Source organism: Mesocricetus auratus, unplaced genomic scaffold (genome assembly GCF_017639785.1).
Source record: "Mesocricetus auratus isolate SY011 unplaced genomic scaffold, BCM_Maur_2.0 Super-Scaffold_100011, whole genome shotgun sequence".
Taxonomy (NCBI): domain Eukaryota; kingdom Metazoa; phylum Chordata; class Mammalia; order Rodentia; family Cricetidae; genus Mesocricetus; species Mesocricetus auratus.
The window spans coordinates 66,744,064-66,761,213 of record NW_024429195.1 but is presented as its reverse complement, the minus strand read 5'-3'; the positions used below and the strand labels follow the sequence as shown (position 1 = coordinate 66,761,213).

Here is a 17,150-nt window from a genome sequence, read left to right as displayed (position 1 = left end):
TGCACTCTATCAGATGTTTAGCTGATAAAACATTTCCCATCCTGTAAGTCTCTGCTTCATCTGAATGACCATGTCCTTGGCTGTGCAGAAACTTCTTGGTTTCATAAGGTCCCATTTACTAGATTTTGATCTTCCTGCCGATGCTAATGATGTTCTGTTCAGAAGGGTTTTCCTGTGCCAATGAGTTCAAGTTTACCCCCCAGTTTTTCTTCTGTTAGGTTCTGTGTATCTCATTCTATCCTGAGGTATTTGATCTGTTTGGAGTTAAGCTTTGTGCACAATGATGAGTATGGATCTATTGCATCCTTCTCCATACAGACATCCTGCTTGAGCAGCATTTGTAGTAGATGCTGCCTTTTTTCCCAGTGTGTATTTCTATCTTCATTATTTTAAAAAAATGTATCTGTAAGTGTGTGGATTTATGTCTATGTCTGCAGTTAGATTCCATTGATCAGCTTGTCTTTTTATTTTGAACAATACCATGCTGCTGAATTACTGTAGCTGTGTAGCACAACTTGAAATCCAGGATTGTGATATCTCCAGCAGTCCTGTTCTTACTTAATTAGGATTGCTATAGCTAGCATGATTTTGTTTTGTTTGGTTTTTTGCTTCCATATGAATCTAAAATTGTCTGCAAATAATTATGCTGGCATTGTAATGGGGACTGCATTAAATCTATATAACTTTTGGTTGGATGACCATTTCTTCTATATTAATCTTACTGATCCATAGGCATGGGATGTCTTTCCATGTTCTGATAGCTTCTTTAATCACTTCTTTGAAAGTCTTAAAGTTTTATCATATAAGCCTTTTACTTGCTTCATTATAGTTACCCCAGAATATCTTATATTACTTGAGGTTATTGTGAAAGGTATCGTTCCTCTGATTTCTTTCTAAGTCTGTTTGTCATTGTAATAAAGGAGGTTTACTGATATTTGTGAATTAGGTTTTTTTTTCACCAATGGTTGTTTTTTATTTTTATTTATTTTAATTTTAAATAGTTTGTTTTACATGTCAATCCCAGTTCCCTCTCCCTCCCCTCCTCCCGCACCCGTCCACCATCCTCCCCCATCCTCCCACCTTTTTGCCAATTCCTTCCCCATAGGGGATATCTAGAGTCTATCATTTCACTCAGGGTAGGGTCCAGGCACTTCCCTAAGAGTCCAGGCAGAGAGAGCAACCCTCTTTGTGTTATGGACACACGATGTCTGTTAGTATTCGAGGGATAAACACTGATCCACAGCCCAGGACCATATAGGTAGCCCAGGCCTCCTCATTGACTCTCACATTCAGGGGGTCTGGATCGGTCCGGTGCTGGCCTCCCAGCTGTCGGTCTGGGGTCCAAGAGCTCTCCCCTGTTCAGATCAGCTGTCTCTGCTGGTTTTGTTGATGTGTTTTCTTGTTGTGTTGAAGTCTCCTACTATTAGTGTGTGCGATTTTATGTGCAATTTGAGCTTTAGCAATGTTTCTTTCACAAATGTAGGTGCCATTTTATTTGGGGCATAGGTGTTTAAAATTGAGACTTCATCTTGATGGACTTTTCCTTTGATGAATATAAAATGTCCTTCTTGGTCTCTTTTGATTGATTTGAATTTGAAGTCTAGTTTGTTAGATATTAGGATTGCTACACCTGCTTGTTACTTGGGTCCGTTTGATTGGAAAATCTTATCCCAACCCTTTACCCTGAGATACCGTGTGTCTTTGATGTTCAGATGTGTTTCTTGTATGCAGCAGAAGGATGGGTTCTGTCTTCGTATCCTTTCTGCTAGTCTGTGACTTTTTATAGGCAAGTTGAGGCCGTTGACATTGAGGGATATCAATGACCATTGATTGATGATTCTTGTTTGTGCTTGATTTATTGGTAGTGAAGTTATTTTGTGTAGTTTCTCCTCCCTTTTTCTTTTGGTGTTATGCAGAGTGGGATTATATAGTGCCTGTGTCTTTGTGAGTGTAGTTATCTTTCTTGGATCTAAGTTTTCTTTCTAGAACTTTCTGTAGAGCTGGATTCATGGACACGTATTGTTTAAATCTGGCTTTGTCATGGAATATTTTGTTTTCTCCATCTATGGTAATTGAAAGCTTTGCTGGATATAGTAGTCTGGGCTGGCATCCTTGTTCCCTTTGCGTTTATAGGACATCTGTCCAAGATCTTCTTGCTTTTGTCGTTTCCATTGAGAAGTCAGGTGTAATTCGGATAGGTCTGCCTTTATATGTTACTTGGCCTTTTTCTTTAGCTGCTCTTAATATTTTCTCTTTATTCTGTAGGTTTGATGTTTTGATTATTATATGGCAAGGTGACTTCTTTTTCTGGTCCAGCCTATTTGGTGTTCTATAAGATTCTTGTATTTTCATAGGCATATCCTTCTTTAGGTTAGGGAAGTTTTCTTCTATGATTTTGTTGAATATGTTTTCTGTGCCTTTGAGCTGTATTTCTTCGCCTTCTTCTATACCTATTATTCTCAGGTTTGGCTTCTTCACGGTGTCCCATATTTCCTGGATATTTTGTGTTAGGGATTTATTGGTTTTGAGATTTTCTTTGGTTGACGACTGTATATCCTCTAATGAGTCTTCAACACCTGAGATTCTCTCTTCTATCTCTTGTATTCTATTGGTGATACTTGCATCTGTAGTTCCTGATTGTTTACCCATCTTTTCTAATTCCAGCATCCCCTCATTCTGTGTTTTCTTTATTGTTTCTATTTCAGCTTTCAATCCTTCAACTGTTTCACTTGTTTCCTTCATTTGTTTGGTTGTTTTTTCTTGGTACTCTTTAGATTCTTTGAGAGATTTGTTTATTTCTTGAATTTTTCCCCCATTTCATGGATTTTTGTGTGTTTTTTCCTCTATTTCTTTAAGGGATTTCCTCGTTTCTTCTTTGAGGGTCTCTATCATCTTCATAAAATGATTTTTAAGGTCTGTCTCCTCTGCTTCATCTATGTAGTGCTTTTCAGGTCTTGCTGGCGTTGTTTCCCTAGATTCTGGTGGAGTCATGTTGGTCTTTTGACTGCTGAGTGAGCTCTTATTCTGTCTTCTTCCCATTTCTTCTTCCAATGGGTGCTGGTGGGGTCTTTCTGTCTCCACTGGTCTCCTTCCTTCCTGAAGCTGACTGGGATCGACGGAGTTTGGGGCCTGGAAGGGCTGATGTCTTTCCTGTGTGGGCGGGTCTTCTGGATGCCAGGAGTGGCCCAGTAGATGGAGGGGATGGGGGTCAGGTGGAGGATGCGGAGTGCCCTCCCCCCGGAGACCCAAGCTCACCTAGCTGGGATCGCCGGAGATTGGGGCCTGGAAGGGCGTGAATTAGATTTGTATCAAGGTAGTTGGCTTAAAGCATATTTCATATGCTTATTTTACAAAAGTCATAAAAATAATCTTGAGAATATTGTTCATTTATTAATATTATACAACATTTAAGTTGTTGATAGTTCAACTATCATGCTAATTCTTTTTAATATTTGAATTTTTTCTAAGACTATTTTCTGAAATCATCAAGTTAACTTAGTAATGTGGAATTAAATAAATATATCAATTGATTCAATTTTAGTCGTAATTGCTTTCCTTACAAATTGTGGGTTTGTTTTTGTTTGTTGTACATACATTCGAGTGTAAATATTCCTGTGTGGGCAGATACCCATGTGCATCATATTGTGCCTGAGTGGAGGACTGAGATCTAATTCAGTGTTTCCCCCTATTGCACTCCATCTTCATTTTTGAGACACACTCTTCCACTGACTCAATAACTAGTCATTCCAGCTAGACTGCCTTCCAAGGTAATTGTAGAGATCTGCTTGTCACCATTTCTACAGCTCTTTGCTTACACCTTCATGTTGTCAACACCTACATAGATGCCAGAGAGCCATATTCAGGTCAATAACAAATATTTTTTCACAGGGGACTATCTGTTTTAGTCACCAAAATCACTAAATTTTATTCTATCGTATTGGATACATACACCTGAAACTTCTGTATTTCTTGTTTTGTAGTGACTTTAAGCTTGACTTTACTTATAGAAATTTTTATCTGTTTTTCTCATAATATAGTTCTGGCTTTCCCTTGCCACAGTAATTTTTATATCTGTAGCTAAATTCATTTCTCCTGATAATACCCTCTCCTACTCTATAAATCCTTTCACCATGCTATCTCTGGCCATGGTGATTCCATGCTATCATGTATTATACCAGTAGATCAGCAATAAAAGAAAAAGTTCAGGCCAGGTGGTGGTGACACATGTCTTTAATCCCAGAACTCAGGAGACAGAGGTGGGCCGATCTCTGTGAGTTCAAGACCAGCATGGTTTACAAGAGCTAGTTCCAGGATAGCCTCCAAAGCCACAGAGAAACCCTATCTTGAAAAAAAAGAGAAAAGAAAAGTGCATCCCTTCATGCAGAATGCATTATATTGTTTTACTTCAAAGCTTCATCATTTTGTCTCATACAGGTTCCTTCATTCTACTCTTTTCCAGCCTACTTAAATAATCAAAATTTATCTTTATTTATTCTCTCCACACAGGCACACCTACATCCTCTCTTTCATATGATTTAAAATGAACATGCACCAGAAGATAAAGAAAATAAACAGGAGTCACCGTTCCACTGAAATACCAGATGTGACTTTTATTTCAAGTCATATGACACCCAAGGAAAATTTGCTTACATCAAAGATGTATCTGAAATTACGGGTTTCTAGGTTTGTTAAAAAAGGAAATGTGGGTGTATAATAAATTAGCTAAAATGAAAACAAATGGGAAGTAAAATCGAAACTGTATGTGGTCCTGAGGCTTTCCTCTAACTCCCTGTTCAAGAGGAAGACTAATTATTTAGGCAGGCGCTAACTGAATCTCAGGAATTGTATCTGAAATTTAAAGACACCAGTAGCTCACAGTGTGTTTGTGTGAGTATGAAAAGATTTGTGTGTCCATCCCTCACCAGACTCACGAGGGTGCCATGTGTTTTCAACTTGATCATTAATCTTTTATAAAATATGTTTTTATGACATGTCAACCAAACTCCTAATCATTTTTTGTTCTGTAGTTTTGAATGGACTTGATTTGTGTGCGTGTCTGTTTGTGTGTATTATAAAATCACTTGTTTTTTGTGTTTTTATTACTTTAATTTTAAATAGCTTGCTTCACATGTCAATCCTAGTTCCCTCTCCCTCCCCTGCTCCCGCACCCCACATCATCCCCTCCAGCCTCTCACCCTATCGCCACTTCTTTCCACATAGGGGATATCTAGAGTCTGTCATTTCACTCAGGGCAGGGTCCAGGCACTCCCCTAAGAGTCCAGACTGACAGAACATCCCTCTTTGTGTTATGGACACATGAAGTTCATTTGTATGCCAGGGATAAATACTGTTCTACTGCCAAGAGCCCCATAGGTTGCCCAAGCTTTCTCACTGACTCTCACACTCAGGGGGTCTGGATCAGTCCCATGCTGGCCTCCCAGCTGTTGGTCTGGGATCCAAGAGCCCACCTTGTTCAGGTCAGCTGTCTCTGCTGGTTTTGCCAGTCCGTTCTTTGCCAATTAGTTCATACTTCCTCTCTCTCTGCCACTGGGTTCCATGGGTTCAGTTCAGTGTTTAACTGTGGGTGTTTGCCTCTGGCTCTGTCAGTTACTGGATGAATGTTCTAGGATGGCATATAAGGTAGACGTCAATATCTGGAATGGGCATTTAAGGTAGTCTCTCCACTATTCCTTAGCTTGCCAGTTGCTGTCAGTAAAATCACTTGTCTTTAAAACAGGTTTTCTAAGAAGTTTCACAAAGTTTCTCTGTAGAGGACTTTACCAGAAATAGCAAGAAGTATCTTTCCAGTTGACAACTGAGAATTGGAACAGAATTCGGGTTCTGCTTTACTCAACTGAGGTTCTCTGCAATATTCTGTTTCCCACACTTCTCGATTCTAGCGTCAGTAATGCAAAAGAAAATCTTCTTTACATCACTAAACAATAGTAAGTGACAGTGATGGGATTTCAAGTAAGCAGCATCACTCTTTGTCTTGCTCTTTCAACTCTTCTCCTTTAAGATGCAGAAGGAGAATGTGTTAACAGCAGAGTAAAAGTAAATCACCTGATATTTTACTTATGGAGCCACACAATGTTTCTGGTACAACAGCATGCGTAAGGTGGAGCTGGCAAGTAACTTTGTCTGAGCATTTGAAGTCTCTTTCATTGAATTTGATATCTAAGTGGTGGGATTGAAGTTAAATTATACTGTACTTTATCTGAGAAAATGGTCAGGGAGAAGATGAGGCAAAAGGAGTTATGAAATGACATGTAGTCAGCAATTTTTGGGTATCTGCAAGGAAGATATATATTAGCCTATATTATTAAACATTATCAGTGTGTAATGGAGTCTAACAAAAGTGTCATAGAATAGAAGAAATTAAGAAACGATGTTTGCATATCAACAGTTAAAGTTTCTAAATTGAGTACAATGGCATATTTATTACTTTCCATATTACAGATTATTCATCTGGTATAACTTATGATTAAAATATTAATAATGGTACCATCTTACTACAAAATCTTTCAACATATAGAGAGATCCAAAGAACATGTGAATGTCACATTTTAAGGGAAAATACATAAATGGCTAAGGTCACGCATCAAATCACACGGCTTGATAGCAATAGACAAGAATAATGGACTCTAAGCTCTGTTCTTATAACTAAAAATGAATAATTTAATGAAGCCAGGGTTTATCTGAAGTGGTAATTCTGACTTTGTTTTGATTCTGACCCAAATGGACAAAAAGCCTTTTCTTTTACACACCTGAAATTTAACAATAAAATTGCCCATTGAAATAAAAGGACATTTAATTGCAGATACATGCATCATATATTACTCCATTTTACCCCTTTTAAAAATATCATCCCATTTCTCCAGTTCTTTGAAAAGAAAACTGATTTTCTTTGTTTGAAAAGCAACAACAAAAGGAAAGCTCTCAAAGTTATTTCAATTGTTCCTAACTTCTCCATTAGATTTTTTTCTATCTTTCTCACATTGGCAACAATTTGTAGACTTTGCTCTCCTTGTCTGATTCAATCAGAGTAAATGAAATGGAAAATCAAAAGGTCGATGCCTTTCTAATCCAGGAAACACAACCTCACTTTTTACTTTCTCCAATTTCTCCTAAACCAAAATACCTTGTTCATCAGTGACTAAAATTTTGTTCCCATAGTACTTTAAGAATATCGAGAAACTCCCGTCCACATTCTGTTTTCCTTTGCTCACTGTAGAAAAAATACCATTAATTCTAAATATATGTAATTGGATTGGTTTTACACTTATTTCAAAACTTATACTTCTTATTTAAATAGAAATCACAGTAATGTCATCTACAATGAAAACTTTGTAAAGACAAGGATGTTTTAAATTAATGAGTTATTTCATTTCTTAATTAGCTGAATTAACATACTTGCTTTTCTAAATAATTTTATGCCCATTTATATATAATTATACATACACAGACATACACATGTCCTGAAAACAATAATTTAATGAGCGAAGTAATTTTTCAAGTCAAGTTGGTGAAACATCTGTTGTGATTTCTCCTGCCAATGGATATTTTCTAAGTGTTTTTTTCCTTATTGGAAGAAAAACAGAAAATAACCAAACCAGAAGGTTTTTGGTGGGTAGCTAACCTTATTACATACCAAATCTTTTCACTTCCTTTCTGCTACTACAAAGTTTATGAATGGTTCGCAAGGAACAGTCAACCTATAATGTTGTACTATGGCATCCATGGTAATATGCACATATACTCATGAGTATATGCTCAGACACTAAAAGGAAATTAATAAAAAATGGGCAGTATTATCATATTATCTTTGTCCTTCAAGAAAAAGTCTTGTTGTGGGTATTCAAGAGAGAAACAAGTATTAAATACCTTTGCAATTATAGGGCTGAAGCCATGATTATTTTTTCTTATAAATAATCAATACTTATTCAGAAAGTTTAAGCAAGATAAAAATATACTATGTTAGTTTAGCAAAGAGGTCAAGATCAGGCTGCGAAAACCCAAACAAACAGCTGGCCTGAACAAAGGGGGAGTTCATGGACCCCAGACTGACTGCAGGGAAAACAGCATAGGACCAAACCAGGCCCCCTGAACAAGGGTGTCAGTTAGGCCTGGGCAGTCTATTGAGCCTCTGATAGTGGAACCAGAATTTATCCCTAGTATATGAAAGGACTTTGGAAGTCCATTCCTTATAGAGGGATACTCTCTCAGCCAAGACATATGGTGGAGGGCCCCCAAATGATAAGACAGACTTTGATGATCCCCCTATGGAAGGCTCCTTGGGGAGCAGAAGGGGCATGGGATGGCAGAGTTGGTAGGGGGCATGGGAGGATTAGAGGGAGAGGGAACTGGGAATGATACGTAAAATAAGATTGTTTCTAATTTAAATTAAAAAAGAATATACTACCCGGGCAGTGGTGACGCATGCCTTTAATCCCAGCACTCGGGAGGCAGAGGCAGGCAGATCTCTGTGAGTTCGAGGCCAGACTGGACCGACAGCCTCCAAAACAATACAGAGAAACCCTGTCTCGTGAAAACAAACAAACAAAAACAAAACAAAACAAAACAACAAAAAAAGAATTTACTATGATATGTAAAATAGAAGAAATTGATTACAGTAATTACATTGTGGGCCAAATAGACTGCTTTTCAGACAGGCTATTTATGCATCTCTTTATGGGACTCTATGTTACTTACCTAATATACACAGTTTTAACCTCTGAAAATCGGTTTTAGAACCAAATATTGAATTTTTATTACCCAAATATTACACTTGACAATTACTTTAGCTGTCTCTAATTCCAAAAAGACAATATATATATTGGCACTCTTAAGAATGTGGAGATTCATGCCCAACTTAGTTATTTTCTCTGATCACATTCTAAACTCACAAACAAAAAACATAGTGATTTCCTAACACAGAATAAGGAATTCATTCTCAGGATTTAGGGTCCATTCACCTCTGACTATCTTTGTTGAAGTTTGAGTATGGGAGTTTTTTCTAAGGAAGCAATAAAATGGATTACAAAAGACAAATTTAAATAAATTAAAATAAAAATTTTGCATTGAATAGACACAGTCATATAAAATATAATAAATTACCCTCTTCTACCGACATTTAGTTATTCAAAATATAAAAACATCCATAATATGAAGCAGTATACAGGTGGGTTAGATCATGTTCATCTACCCTCAATATTTATATTAAATTTTAGATTTGATTTCCATCTGTGTTTATGTCATTTTGTCTAATTATGATAGTTTGAAAAATAATTTTTGAAGAAGTGCCATTGTTGCTATAAAATGAGTTGTACAAATGAATTATTTATTAAGGATTTTCAATTATTTGAAATACATCAGAAGTTATCATGCATGATTTACAGAGTAGTCAGACTTGTGAGGTGACCTTATTATCTTCAGCATTACTTGCCTGCTCATTATAATCCAGCACTACTGAGAAAATATATTTCTTAAGTTTTACTTGATTTATTCTATAGATATTTACTTTAGTATATACACTGCATAAAGTTATATGACTTAATTAAGTGCTCTCTGCATTATTATTATTATTTATATTATTATTATTATTATTATTAATTTGGGTTTTGAATACAGGGTGCATCTGTGAAATAGCATTAGTTGTCTCAGAACTCACTATGTAGACCAGAGTGGCTTTGAACTCACAGAGTTCGACCTTCCTGTGCTTCCCAAGTGCTGGGATTAGATGCCTGTGACACCACCCAGTGCTTCTATTATTATTATTACTGTTATTATTATAGTTTGTAACTCAATAACAGTTCCTGCATATGATTTGGTAGATAACACTGTGTTGTTGTGTTAAAATGTTAGATTTGCTTGTAGGGAATGCAATATTTTGTTTTGTTTTGTTTTTCGAGACAGGGTTTCTTTGTATTGTTTTGGAGTCTGTCCTAGAGCTAGCTCTGTATACCAGGCTGGCCTCGAACTCACAGAGATCCGCCTGCCTCTGCCTCCCGAGTGCTGGGATTAAAAGTGTACCCCGCCAATGCCTGGTGGAATGCAATATTTTAACTTTTTTTGATCTTCTTTTCATGTTCTATGACTACAAGATCATAAAATTAGCATACTTATTAGGCTAGAAAGATGTATGTGTGATACTAATTTTTAAAGCAATGCTGACTATCTTGTTTACTAAATGTAAACTAAATGTAATAATCAATTAATATAAAGTTTTTATTTTTGTATATATATACATGTATGTATATATGATAGGTGTGTGTGTGTGTTTGCAGTGATGTGGACCACTTTGTAAGAGAACAATGTGAAAGAATTTACTCCCAATTTCCAACATGTAGGTTGGGCAGGTGGAATTCAGACTGTCAATATTAATGGCTGCCATCTTTATCCACTGAGTCATATCATAGTTCCCAGACTTAATTTTGCCCTATAACTGTATCTACTTGCAAGTATGAAAAAGGTTTACATTTGATATGAATGGCAGAGTTTCAGTCATAAAAATACATACAAAATAATCATAGAGATAACTATTACATAGATTTTATGAACAAAAGAATAGTTTGAAAACATAAATGACAAAACTGACAACTGGGTTTCATTTATTTTTATAGTAAATATATACATATATGTTTAATATAGATTGGAAGCAATCTTATATTACATATCCACAACTAGGTTTTCAATCATATTGTGTTTGGCTTTGTTTTTTCCCTTGGCTCACTGAAATTTGGCATGGAATATGTCTATGTATGACATGATGACTTTTCTTGTATATAAATAAAATATCAATTAATGGATTCTGGAACCAATTAACATTTGTTCTCAATATACCACAGAGAAGAATAGTATGCTTCTATAATAGATCATAATAATATAGACAGGCTGGAACTTCTTTCTCAGGTAGACAACACATGCAATATATTATAGCTTAACACATCTTAATATTACATATAATTAGGATGTTAAATGCCAGCAAGTATGCTTTGTAAGTAATAGCTAATGTACCTCTTACCAGAGCTCCATTCCTGCTGAGCAACCTTCAAATTTAAAAACTGCTTTCCAGGCTCCTATGCCCTCAAGGAGAAGACAGGCAAAAGTAATGATACTATTGGAACTGCATATAATCAGCTCCTATAAAAACATCTAGTCCTGATTCCAATTATGTTAATTCACTGCTGTGGGAACTGTACATTTCAATCACCAGAAGGTTTTGTGCCTTTCAGAAGCCCCTTGGCAGCACACATGCAGTCCCCTTGAAAGTATTTAGCAAATCCCTTTGTGATGCATGAGGGTTTAAAGACATAGTAAACCAATCCTTTTACATTGATAAATTCCTCTGAGGTCAATGGGAGCTTTGCTCAGGCTGGAGATGGAGGGTTTCTCTTCCTCAGTTCAGTCTCTAAAAGAATCTCAGATAATATACAATCATACCGATATCTATTCTCTACTTCTAGCACCACTAGAGGGCAAGAGGATTATAATTCACAGTAAAACAACAGTTTAAATCCTAGCCACCTGGTTCCAGTACCTTAGAAATTTTGGTGATATTTCTTCTTCTTCCTCCTCCTCCACCTCCACCACCACCTCTTCCTCCTCTTCCTCCTCCTCCTCCTTCTTCTTCTTCTTCTTCTTCTTCTTCTTCTTCTTCTTCTTCTTCTTCTTCTTCTTCTTCTTCTTCTTCTTCTTCTTTTTCTGCTGCACTTTGCATTTAAATGTGTCACTGTTGCATTCTCCTGTGCCCGATAGAACTCTCAGGACATATTTGATGTAGTGGCAAGGGATGTAATGCAGTTTTCTTTACCAAGAAAACACCTCTGGTAATAAACAGGTTGATATTTTTTAACCTTAGAGTCATCCTTAGCATGGAACTCCATTGAAGTGGAGCATACTTCCTTGTAACCACGCCGAAGGAATATTTAGGCTCCATTCATAGAGCTATGAGCTTAGCTGCAATATGAAACCGCTCTCTGATACATTTCCTTGTTGTAGATGAACTGAGGGTTTCCCTCATGGTTACTAATTCCCCCTTCCAACCATGAAATCCTTTAATAATGACTGATAGACCCAATTGTTTGGCGATAGTCTATTCTGTACAGAGCAGTTATTGTAAAACACACTCCATCCTGGAAAACTATGTTGAAGTTCATAACTGCAAAATCAGAAGTTAATTGGGAACTTTGGTCTGCATTAGTTATTTAGCAAACCTTGACTTTTTTCAATTTTCCAGACTGATGATGCTCTTCAGGAGAGAGGGTCTGGCCGGTTTCATCCCACTTACTTTGAAATATTTATAATATTTTACTATCATAAAACAATCAATTTCTAAAATACTGCGTACATACCCAATTTACAAGGTCTTGAAACACTTGTCCCTAAATATAAGAAGGAGAAGTTCTGTGATAACGGTCAACACCCCTCAGGTGTTGTTAATTTTTATCTCAAAATCTTTGAGTTAGGGTTGCAAAGAATTTATAAAATAATGGTCTTTGAATTTCAAATAAACCAGGTGTTTCTTTGAAACATAACGTCTTCTTTTCACCTGTTCATACTGTGGTCAGGAAAAGATACTTCGAGTCCTGGAACACTAAGCTTAGCAACCTGTCCCCAGTGGCCACTTAATAATTTCAAGCTAGCAGTGCAAAGGGCAGTAAATGAGTTTTAATAACAATGTGACTACATTGAGAAAGGGAGTCTAGAGATATAAAATCTGGGTTTAGTATGCTTAAAACTATATAAATGTTGTATACAAAATACAAGGACTGGTGCTGTCTCCAGTTGTAGTACAAGTATTGAATTGAAAGCAGATGGAATTAAACAAGAAGAAACAAACAAACAAACAGATTAAACAATCAGTTGAGATAGAATCAAGAAACAAAATTGTATTTGCTAGTTTAGTGTTTGAGAACTTTTACAAATTACTGCTTGAGGACGTTATTTCACATCTCCAGGGGCAGAGCAGAAGGTAGGGCACTGTGACACCAGCTCCTGGAAAAGGATATGTTCTGCCTGTTGTTATACAGGTTCCTGATATCACCTTAATGTTTTCTAGCTCCTCCTCCTCCCTCTCATCCTGCTTTTCTTCATCCCTTGTCTTTTTCTGGTGTATTTATTTCAATAAATGTTGAACCCAGTGATATGATGATATAAATCAAGGAGCTAAGCAAATTGAGAGCTCTTTTACTTTTAATTTGAACAGTGTCTTATAATGTAGCTGTTCTCAAAATTTAAATTCCCAAATTAAGCAAATGTTTTCAGTGTGGTAGCTAATTACTTTTTTTCTTTTCTTCTTACTAAAAGGATCCTCAACTATGTAAAAATCTGAATAACACCAATTGACAAGCTAAGCAATAGTGTAGACACCACCTCGAATGTCTATTCAGCTGCTACTTCTAAAGGCAAGCCAAGTTGACCAATAAAAAAAATCCCGTCTTTTCCGTCCTTTTACCTGGAATTATGGGGAAGTCCAATCTGTGTATTCATTTCTGTCTGCAAATAAAGCTTTTATGTATATGTCAAAGCTATATCTTTGCAAATTGTATCCATATTCCACTGAGATTTTAAACTATTTTAAATCAGACAATAGAAATCACTAACAGTCCAAATAATTTTGGTAATCATCTACTACATTAAACCTGTGTTAACAACTAGAAATAAAATCTACAATACTTTTTTCTCATAACATCAAGAATATCATAACCTACTTAGTAAGTCACATCTGCAAATTAACAAGTCAATATGACATAAAGCTACCATTCTTAAGTTCATTACAAGACAGTAAAAATACTTATTTTAATAATAGATTTGTGGGGGAATATTTCTGCATTTCCTATGTCATGATATCTGAAATTCATGGAAGACTTTAGGGTTTGAAGAAGCAAGGTGATAAACAGAATAATCACAGAAGTTATTAGCAAGATTTCACTTATTGCTTACTAAATACTCTTCACTGTCTTAATCTGCATGGAAACTAGAGACTGACTTTTAACACTGAATATTGCTTTCATTAAGGCCCTACATGACATACAGATAATTTAAACAATGTGGTTATGAGAATATTAACAAAATACATTTAATGTTGCCTTTATTTTTAATCTTAAATAGCCTAATGCATGAATGATATTAGTAAAATTAAATTTTAATTTTTCAGAGTTCCGATGTCTCCCAGATCCTAGACCAGAGGTAAGCATGACTGAAGTTGGTGTTGCTCCAATTTGATCATTTTCTTGATATTTATAAATGCTGTTTGCTATGTCACATATGCTAAATGTATTTATAAGCTGTGAATACAATTATGTGAAATATGTTACACTGTACACATGTTTTTAATTTTAGAGATATTGACATAAATTGTATATTGTTTTTTAAGTCTGACTGTCCTCTATATAACTGTATGTACTCATACTAATTAAGTGTTCTGGGTTTTCCAAGTATCAGTATAAATGTAGACTTCCAGCACAGAACAGAGGATGGAAAAGTTTTAGGGTGATTTTATACTTGCTATTATTATCCCTTTTAATTATATTCATTTGAATTTTTATTAAGTAGACATAATTTAGGCTCTCAGTTTAAATAACTGAGAATGAATTGTCAGTTTCCATTGTGATAGGCTGTTTTTGCATAAATACATCATTCTTTCTGATAGTCTTTCAGATATTCTTCAAATCTATTTACCATTGTTACTTATTGGTGAGAAAATTAATTTTGAATTTTTATCATTTCTCACATCATCATTGTGCAGTACAGTATTATCTCACTTTAAGTGGAGTCCAGTGTACCAGAATTTCTTCTTTTAGACCACCAACCAGTTCCCAATCATGACACAGAGACATCTTAATTTTGAATGCTCAGCCTAGCTTACACATGTTTCTGGCGAGCTCTTTTTATCTTAAATTAATCTGTTTCTCTTTATATACATTTTGCCCCAAGATTTACTATATTTTCTTTTTTCTTGCTATTTCTATGCCTGGTTGGCTGATGGTTGCCCGAATTCTGGCCCACAATACCTCCTTTCTTCCCATCTCCTCTTGTTTATTCATTTTGTGCAGCCTAGATTTCTCTTCCTATTTATTCTCTATGCCTGGCAGCCCCACCTATCCCTCTTCTGCATTGCTACTGGCCATTCAGGATTTTATTAGACCAATCAGGAGCCTTAGGTAGGCAAAATGAAACAGATGTAACACAACTTTACATAATTAAACTCACATCCTTACATCCCTAAACAAATGAAGCATAAACAAAAGTAATATTTCCGCAGCATAAACAAATATAACACATCCTTGCCCAGTTAAAATACTGTTGTACAATAGACCAGAACCTGTGTATACTTTAGGGAAAATAACTAATCCCCTCAATATACGTTTTTATTTAAATTAGAAACATGAATGCTTCACATGTCAATCCCAGCTCCCCTCCTTCCTTGTCCCTCCACCAGCCTCCCTAGCCTCCCACCCCATCCCCACATAATTCCCAAGGGAGGGTGAGGCCCTCTTTGGGGAGATCTCCAAAGTCTGTCATTTCATCCAGGGCAGGACCTAGGCACTTCCCAGTGTGTCCAGGCTGAGAGAGCATGCCTCTATTTGGAATGGGCTCCCAAAGATCATTCATACACCAGGGTAAACAATGATCTACCCAAGGTCCCAGTGATTTCTGTGATCTCCTCACTGGCACTACATTCATGGAGTCTGGATCAGTCCCATACTGGCCTCTCAGCCATCAGTCTGGGACTCAAGAGCTCCCCCTTATTTGGTCAGCTGTCTTTGTGGGCTTCACCATCCATCATGGTCTTGATCCCTTTGCTCATCACTCCTCCATCTCTGTCATTAGATTCCAGTAATTCAGTTCAGTGTTTAGCTGTGGGTATCTGTCTCTGCTTCCATCAGTCCCTGGATGAAGGTTCCAGGATGGCATATAAGGTAGTCATCAACCTTATAATAAAGGAGGGGCTATTAATGTAGTCTCTCCACTATTGCTTAGTTTGCCAATTGGTGTTATCCTTGTAGATCTCTGGAGATCTCACTAGTGTCAGCTCTCTCCTCAAGACTATAATGACTCCATCTATTATGGTATCTCTCATCCTGCTCTCCTCTATTCTTACCTCGACTCAACCTTCCTGCTCTCTCATGCCGTCTTCTCCCCTCCTCTTATCCCCCTCCCTTTTTCGTGGTTCCCTCTCCCCTCCCCCGGTGTTTCCGATCTGCTCAGGAGATCTTGCCTCATTCTACTTCTCTGGAGTATCATGCATCTCTCTTGGGAACTCCGTGTTTCCCAGACTCACTGCCACTGAGATTATAGGCTGACACTCCCCTGATCCATATCTAAAATCCATATATGAGTGAGTACATAAAATGTTTGTCTTGTTGTGTCTGGGTTACCTCACTCAGGATGGTTTCCTCTAGTGCCTTCCATTTGCCTGCAAATTTCAAGATTCCATTGTTTTTTTCCACTGAGTAGTACTCCATTGTGTAAATGTACCACATTTTCTCCATCCACTCTTCAGTTGTGGGGCATCTAGGTTGCTTCCAGGAACTAGCTATTACATATAATACTGCTATGAACATAGTGGAACAGACATCCTTTTTCTGTGAATGGGCATCTTTTGGGTATATGCCTAACAGTGGAATTTCTTGGTCTTGTGGTAGACTGAGTCCCATTTTCCTGAGGAATCTCCATACTGATTTCCATAGTGGCTGTACTAGTTGACACTCCCACCAGTAGCGGAGGAGTGTTTTCCTTTCTCCACATCCTCTCTAGCACAAACTGTCATTGGTGTTTTGATTTGAGCCATTCTGACAGGAGTAAGATGATATCTCAGAGTTGCTTTGATTTGCATTTCCCGGATGGTGGAGAATGCACATTTCAGTGCAGTTTCTATATTGAATTCATTTTTACATTAAATTATTTTTCTCACTTTTTGAAATTTTATTTTAACGCAGAAAGGATTTACTGGAACAAAACTATATTGTAATTCAAAGAACATATATATTTATAACATATAAGAAAAATAAATTGATATTTTCAAAGATGATATGAGAGCATAATGTAAGAAGAAAATAGACAAAAAAGGTGAAAGTTTCAGGTTGAATATGCGATGACTTCGAATGACTTCTCCAATATTTCATCTCTAGTAATTGGCATATTTA

General features: G+C 36.6%; 1 long non-coding RNA gene across 1 annotated transcript in view; it reads left to right on the top strand.

The window, feature by feature from the left end:
• Positions 1-17,150, top strand: part of LOC121143298 — a 475,484-nt gene that overhangs the window by 112,727 nt on the left and 345,607 nt on the right. Inside the window, exon 2 of the long non-coding RNA XR_005880506.1 lies at positions 14,159-14,190. This is a non-coding gene — a long non-coding RNA (uncharacterized LOC121143298). The remainder of the gene's footprint in view (positions 1-14,158; positions 14,191-17,150) is intronic.